Genomic DNA, 9,042 nt, shown 5'->3' with positions numbered 1-9,042 from the left:
CAGTCGGCTATTAAGTCGAAGTTCCTAGAATTGAAACCTTATACCGAATTGTTCACCTTATTGAAATTTGTTAAAACAATTCAACTTCAAAGTTTTATTACGTTGAATTTATTTATGAAATTTGGTCTTTGTGTTGAGAAATAACAAAGTATTTCAACGTTTTGCAAATTAATCGTTTTCTTTTCAACGAACTGAGGCTTAAACTGTTGTTTCTTTTATAAGTACAAAGATTTTTTCGGAAAAGTTTGATCGTACAGCGAACTCGTCTTCTAAGTTACATTCGTAATAATATTCATTTCCAAAAAATATATAATACTAGGGGTCTTGCAGTAGTAGAAATTCGACTATAATTAATTGGAATTGTAAGTTTGTACTCTATAAAAAAATAATATTAAAGACAAACAATATTTAATCTATTCTCAATTTGACAACAGACGTCAAGAACAAAAGTTTGACAATAAATAGTATGCATGCGTGTGTGCGTCAAATACATGGAATGTAGTGTGTGTAATGTTTTCTTTATTGATTTAATGTATCTTTTAAGTATTATTTAAAAAAAAATAGCATTGTGCACTTCTTCTCTATATTCTCTATAAGTGTGGAAAATTTCATACTCCTCCGTCCGCGCAATTTTCGTAAAAAGGGATACAAAGTTTTTGCTTCACGTATTAACATATAGATAAATAATATACTAGCGACCCACCCTCCCTTCACTTCGGAAACTGTAATTTATTATTGATTTCTCCACTATTTAATGGATGTTATTATACATATAAACCTTCCTCTTCAATCACTCTATCTATTAAAAAAACTGCATCAAAATCCGTTGCGTAGTTTTAAAGATTTATGCATACATAGGGACAGACAGATATAGGGACAGAGAAAGCGACTTTGTTTTATACTATGTAGTAATTTTTATTGCCATTGTGCATCCAAGGTTAAGCATTTTGCAAATTACCGACGTATTACATACAAACATAATTGATGAGGTGTCTCGGTGATAATACGAATTAGAATTTCAAAAACCTGCTGAAGTTAAGGCTAAGTCACTAGCACGACTTAATAGCGCGGAGTATAAGAAAATCCTGTAATTGTCTGTTGAGTTTAATCGGGTAGTAACGTGTTTGTGAAGATTGATGTGATAATACTCAAGTGATGTTCAAGTCCTCTGTTGCTAATTTCTGTAAATAATTCACAAAAATCTTAATCGTAAAATAAACTTGGGTTTCAAGGATACATTGGTTTTCACTTTATTCTCTCTGTATGTGGGGTATTGTCATTTGGCATCGCACTAAGCGCTACTAAAGCAGAGGCTATGCCTGTTTCCTACAAATACTCACTCATCCACACTAAATTATTTTTTTAATTCCTTAGATGGTTGAACCAAAACACAGCCCATCAGATTTTAAGTAGTTACCGGATCCCACTTAGATAAAAACGTTAATGCCGCCATTCACCTCGAGACATAAGTTCTGAGTCTCAGTTCTATAGTACAATACAATGGCTGGCCCACCATTCAAACGTATTTCTTCTTCGAGACAAAAATAGATAGGGTGGTGGTACCTAACCGTGCTAGTTCATAAGATGCGTTGCCACCAGTCAGTATGCAAATTAAATAACACGATGCTATTATTCCTTCAACATGGAAGTCGTTATTGAATGATTTTTAAATATATACTTCATTAGTAAGCTTGATAACTTTTTTTTTTAACTCTGAGGAATCCATTTACCGATACCCGGTCCGGGGGGGTAACGAACCGGGTTATGTCGGACTCCGGCGCCTCCTGAGAGGAAGAGGAGAACGAGGAGGGCCAAGGTCCTCCACCTCCCCGAATTGAAGAAAAAAAGCTTGATACCTGCCAGCGGGATTCGAACACCGGCACTGTCGCATCGTTCAATACGAGAACACTGGTCCTCTTATCCTTTAGGCCACAACGGCTTCAGAGACAACGTTATCTAACAATTTCAGCAGGGTATCACAAAGTTATTTCTGAAACTAGATCTGAGTTGACTCCTAAGCTGTGGGTATCAGAATGGCATTGTCTATAAGCGACATAATTAAATCCACTGGAAACTTCACAAATGCAATCGATGCTGTAAGTGATGTCTTCATCAAAATGCAATATTCGTATTTAGAAATCGAAATTGTATTATTTACTTACTTAGAGTCGTTTTTCAATCACGATCAAATCGATTCATATTTAGTTTCAACAACATCTGAGTTACAGCTAAATAACGTTTCTATTTTGAATTAGCGCTATTGAATCCCCAATTCACGTGAAGCGTGATGTATTTGATAATACGTGTGTATTTTGACTTTACATTTACCATGATTTCCGTTACATTTAGACTGCTTGTTAATTAGTTTCCGTATTTTTTGTTATTGCTGTTACTTATTATCGATATGTTATTGCTGTTACTTATTATCGAGGACTTGTTTTTTTAGATAGATATAGTGTAAGAGAGGATGAATATCTGTTAGCCGATTTAAAAAAAACGTGACGTTCACACAATTCGACTACGTTTTTTTTTGTGTTCTACCTCTAATTTTTTTTCTAAGTAAACTTATATTGATTGTCCTTTTTTGTTTAAAATTGATTCTATGTTGTCTCTGTTGTTGTCTGTGTTATGTCGTTGGCTATGCATAATTTTTATTTATTTATTGCATATTGCATAGGTGGGTGGACGAGCTCACAGCCCACCTGGTGTTACCGAAACGCATTACTGCTTCACGACGGAAATAAGCAGGGTGATGATGCCTAGGTACCCGTGCGGACTCACAAGAGGTCCTACCACCAGTAATTACGCAAATTAGAATTTTGCGAGTTTGATTTTTATTACATGATGTTATTCCTTCACCGTGGAAGTCAATCGTGAAGATTTCTTAAGTACGTATTTCATTAGAAAAATTGGTACCCGCCTTCGGGATTCGATTGCCGCTGCATCGCTCGATACGAATGTACCGGGCGTCTTATCCTTTAGGCCACGACGACTTCAACAATTTTATTGAAGACAATTTTATTTTGAAGGGAAACTTCTTTGCGCGCTTGATGGTAAATTTTTTACGGATGAAACGCAATAATAATAATATTAGTGAAATGGAAATGTAGGGCGTTTTTGTCCAAGAAAAGGGAGAGAGAAAGAGATGTCGAGAATAACACGAGAAATACACGCTGCTGGTTGATGTTAATTAATCTATTCTTTTTAGGAGTGGGTAATATCGGTTTTGCCGCGTATCGAATCGTATCTATATATCGAGGATCAATATCGGATATTGAATCTATATATTTTCTGAATCTATATATTGATGGATGCTAGTAGATTTTCTCGATTCATGATATTTGAGATTTGAAACGATACGCTGATATAATATCGTAGTAGATATAGATTTAAGTCAACGTTATACGGTTGGTTTTCTGATATCAATTTATAATATGATCTTAAAGTAATAAAAAGAACATGAAAATAAAAATATCAAAAAAACTTTCCTTCATGCTTTTACCAGGCTTAGGACTGGCTACATTATTTTCAGTTTTTAGTATTTTGTGTCTTAATTTAAAATTACAAAATATACCAAAAGAGTGTAGATTTCAAAAGTTTAATACAAACACAAGAAATAAACTCAATTATTTGGATTCAACTAAAAATAGTGTACTTTAAAAATCAAACACAAAAAACTTTTAAGTATTTATAAACACTTGTCCAAAAATTCTAGTTCAAGGTCAAAGCGCGTGAAATTAAATTCAACGATGCAAATAGGCTATACTGCATTCAAGTTAGGGTCGAAAGTTGAAACTTCTTTCCTTAATTGTATCCTGCTGATACGCTAAGAATAATCTACAGACATATGGACTTAAATATAAGGTTTACAATTGTATGGATAATGCCTGTTTCTGTTTCATTCATCACATGATATCCCTATCGTGCGCTCACTCACTCTGGCCGATTCGATACGAACCAAACGAATATTGCCGATATTAACGAATCGGTACGATATGCCGATGCGCATCACATCGAGCAATATCGTGTATCGGCTGATATCGAAATATAGATTTCGATTCACGAATCGGTACGATATGGCGATGCGCATCACATCGAGCAATATCGTGTATCGGCTGATATCGATATATAGATTTCGTGCGGGGCGATATCGGATTCAACGATATTGCTGCGATATATAGATATTGAATCTATATACGATTTATATCACCCACTCCTAATTCTTTTAGCAGTTAAATATTGGAACTTTAAATGGCAATTCTGTCGTATAACGTCTTGTACAGTACCTAAATGCAGATCTTTTTTATTTATTTACATTATCATTAGTATGTATAGGTACGGCGTGTACAGAGTGACTTCAATTTATAAATAAACATTATGTGATAAATTTGTAAATCGTTCTATACTAAGTTCAGAGTAAGTAATCTATTTGTTATCCTATTGTTAATTTACATTTTTTTTGTTAATTCGTTTGAAGGTTAGGACATTTTAATGTTTAAAAATAGCATGTGGCATTTTAATTTGCCACTCGTCATTTGAGAATGTAATAAACTACTTTTCATAAAATATAAAATAAAAATATTTCATAAATTATCTGTACGAAATTTAAATAAAAAAAATAGTATTTCTATAATAATTAATTTACAATTATTTTGTATAAATTTAAATAAAGGTTAGGTATTTTTATTATTTACTAACTAACCCGGCAGACTTCATAGTACCTCAATCGATAAAATTAAATAAAATACCTAAACTTTTGTATAAAATAAACTTAAAACAAACAAAAGGAATCCGTCCGACGGGGGAGACATAAGAAAAAAACCAAAATTGTTATTTTTATTTAATTCCGAGCATTTTCATATATAACTAACTACTACCTTTTAAACCTTCTCTGGACTTCCACAAATAATTCAAGATCAAAATTAGCCAAATCGGTCCAGCCGTTCTCGAGTTTTAGCGAGACTAACGAATAGCAATTCATTTTTATATAGGTATATATAGATAAAAACTCACGGAGAGTTTTAATTTAATATTTATCATCTGAGAATTTAATGTAAATATAAATATTAGATTGCCAAAGAAGTTTCGTTTCTGGCATGTGTACTTTGTACGCACGCACCTTTTTGGTTAATTATTTGGTATTCTTCAGTAGAAACATTTTAAATACATTGTTTGTTATATGACCCGTCTATATGAAAGATTGCAAGAGTTCATTTTCAAAGTGCTTACTCAACACACCCTACTTATAATAAAACCGAAGTATGGCACAATTCTGTACTTACTTAGATTAAAAAAAAAAAATCTGATTTCTGTTGCACGTATACGATGATTTTAATTCCATCCGATATTGGCAAATAATTAAGTTATGCATAGCGAATACCCGCGATGGGTGTGACTTTTATTCAGTTTATAATACAACCTGTCCCAGTCCAGATTTACAGCAGTCGTGCAAATAAGTAATTTTTTGGTGCTTCATTTCCTAATTCAAATGTCGATTACATACATAATGATTATATTTTATAGTATTGTACGAGATTAGCAAAGACGAAAGGAGCACCGTCGATTCCAAATAGTCACCGGCCTTTTTTAGTTTAGCATAGATTTGTTACGTTACGACATGTGTTACCAACTCAAGTGGTATTCCTTGGAAGTTGAATTCAAAATATATAAATTTAAGATTCAAGAAAGAAAATTATATAATTATCTCTCATAATCATCATTTTCCTCACCGTCATCATCATTCTCATCATCATCAGCCCACAGGCGTCCACTGCCGGACAGGCGTTTCCCAGTACCAGTCTTCATCTCTCTTCATCCACTTCTTGCCGGCCACCCTTTGGAGGTCATCTCACCACCTAGCCAGGGGGCGTTCCACGTTACGTTTTCCGTTGCGCGGTCTCCGCTGGAGAACTTGTCTACTCGAGGGATCGTCAGTTCTATGGTATATATGGCCAGCCCATTTCCACTTGCTGACTCTTTTAGCTGTGTCGATGACTTTAGTTCTCTGTGGAATAACCTCATTCCTTTATCATTATTTTATCCTTGAGAGAAACTCCGTGCATGGCTCTTTCCATGGGTGGTTGAGCGACCTGTTAACGTTAATATAATTAGCGTTAACTTACTGTTTTAAATATACTCTACGAACACTTCGTTTAGTATAGGCATATACGATTACTGATGACATCGCTGTTCCATCATATACCGATAAGTTTCCCAGTAATTTCATTGCGCTCGCTTCCCGTGAACATGCAATATTGCTTCTGAATTATATAACGTACCTATACTGAAACTTCTATGTAACTTAATTAAGTAGTTAAAGTGCACTCAGGTATATTCTGGTACGCTTTTATTTAACTACTAGCGACCCGCCCTCGCTTCGCTTCGGAAACATTAAAACACACATGAAACAAAAAAAAAAAAAGTAGCCTATGTTCATCAGAGACAATGTCGGCTTCTAATGGAAAAAGAATTTTTCAAATCGGTCCAGTAGTTTCGGAGCCTATTCGAAACAAACAAACAAACAAATCTTTCCTCTTTATAATATTAGTATAAGTATAGAAGTAGGATAAAACTTTGTTATTCCATAGGGCTGTTGTCTGCCTAGAACTAAAATTAGAGAGGATTGTTTTCATGGCAAAGGGGAAGATTATACATTACGGTAAAAGTATGTATTGACGGCAAAGGAAAAAAAAGCACTTGTTACATAATAACTGAAATAAAAATCTCAAATTTTAACGAAAAACGGTTGTAGCTAACCACACGCAATATTAATAACCAAGGCCTTAATCCAAAAGTTAATAAGCTATAATATTCTATATCTATATGTTTAATAAATACTATATACTATGTATGTGTTGCGAATTAAATTAAATCCTTATTTCATACTTCTACACTCATACAGAATGTCTCGCTGTACCTCGTTCTCTCCGACGTGGCTATGCTTATTATTATTTTTCAACTTAGTTTACAGGGTACCTAAGTTATCAATATTTATATTGAAATAACGATTTACTTGTGTAGTCTGTTTTAATATAAGCCGGAAAGGGTACTGATATCTGCCCACATAAGTGATAAAACATACACAGTAAAAGTCACCTTGTGTTATTGTCAAATCTAACTTCTTCCCTCATTATTATCTCGAATATTGCTAATGGGGATTATTGGGTCCCGCAATAGTTTATATCGTCTTATGTTGTCAGTCGCGTTACTGATAAAAATCGCTATATAGTCACACATTTCCAATGCTACTTTGTCATCACTTGATACCGGTGTGTTTAGAGCGAGTTTTTAACGTTCTCGATAACGTAAAAGTTAACTCGAATTTGGAACGTAGGAACGTTTGCCTAGGTTTGCTGATAGTAGCGCTTTTCCAACTCTATACAAATTTGAGTTAACTTTTACGCTATCGAGAACGTTAAAATCTCGCACTAAGCACACAGGCTATTATGAAAAATAGAGCGTAGATGCTATCCAACTAATAGGGACTGATCAAGTGGACGTATGATTACCAAGTATTCTAAACAAAAACACCGTAATGTAACCTTCTTCTTGTCTCAATATTGACTTCAATTTACAAAGCACTCGCTTCTATTAAAGTTTATAAATAAATGATATATGTATAGCTGAGTAAACATTATTATACTTTACTCGAACAAGGCTTTTGTGCTGGTATTATTGGGTTACGAGTGGCATTTTCTATTCGCCGTCTATTCAAATATAACAATTTGTTTTTATCATAAAACTAGTATTTTTTGGAATCTTGTTTACATTTCTTAATGTTCTTATTTAGATGAATTATTTTAATATTTCTAATTACGTAATAATATTAAATATCAATACTTTTTTCCGATTACTTTTACTGCAACTATTATACTTTAGAATCATTTAGGAGTTTTTAGATACACCTAATATTTTTTGTATGATATGCTCGTTTTGTTGAGATAATATCTAAAAATGTTTGCCGCGTTTTTCTCGAAACCGCCATTTTTCAAGTTTTTTTTTTATTTCCCTTGTAGGCAGACGAGCTTGCGGCCCACTTAATGGTGAGTGGTTACCGTCGCGAATAGACATCAACAATGCCAGACACTGTGCAATAAAAAATAAAACCTGTTACTAAATTACCTATAATTTGTATAATTACTGGTAGTGGGGGGTATTGTGGTAGCCGGCACAATTAGATAGTACCACCCTGGGTATTTCTGCCGCGAATCAGTTTTACTTTTTAGCTTCAAGGGCTTGATAGCTGTTATAGTTAAACAGAACAAAGGAGACTTAAGCCTCATGACTGGGAGACGGCATTCTGATTGATATGGGCTCCGGTAACAGTTTCATAATAATGCGAGAGCAGGTTCGGATCTAAGGTTTTTTAAAAGTGTCTGTTTCTGATTTCCTTCTGGCATATTATATGTAATCGTATGCATAGCTGCAACAATGGTGAAATATAGAGTATTAATTAAAAAAAACATCGTTCACATCGATTCTGCACAGAAAATAGTATGTACGGCTTAATATAACTTTTATTTTTATGTTGGTCAACTAAGACATTTAATTTGGTATAAAACATAGCTACTACATTATTTGACTTATTGATATTAGAAAATCACATTACATAGTAGCCGTCCACTTCAACATATTCAATATTTTTGGAACAAGTAACGACATCTAGTGTACGTATAATAATGTAAGGCACTTGACATTCGTTTTGTTGCCAGCAGGTCTCGCTGTCCTACTTAGCTGCATATGTGAATAGGTAGTCTATGGTAAAAACTAAAATACTACCTACACTGTGTACATACTGATACCTATTACGAATAAATATCATATTAGTTACATTTATTTTTTTATTAAGCAATGTTTCTTCCGTTTTCTTTCGGAAGTCATAAAAAATCTCGAGTATTAAATATAATTAGAGTTTGTGCGTAAAATTGCTAAACAATGATGTATTTAAGTGACCTACATTTAGATTGACAGAATATGAAATATGGAACATTTTCCAACTAATTTACCTATGGCTGGGTTTGTTCATTTTACTACCTAAGTATT

Source organism: Bombyx mori, chromosome 1 (genome assembly GCF_030269925.1).
Source record: "Bombyx mori chromosome 1, ASM3026992v2".
NCBI lineage: Eukaryota > Metazoa > Arthropoda > Insecta > Lepidoptera > Bombycidae > Bombyx > Bombyx mori.
This window is presented reverse-complemented; position numbering follows the sequence as displayed.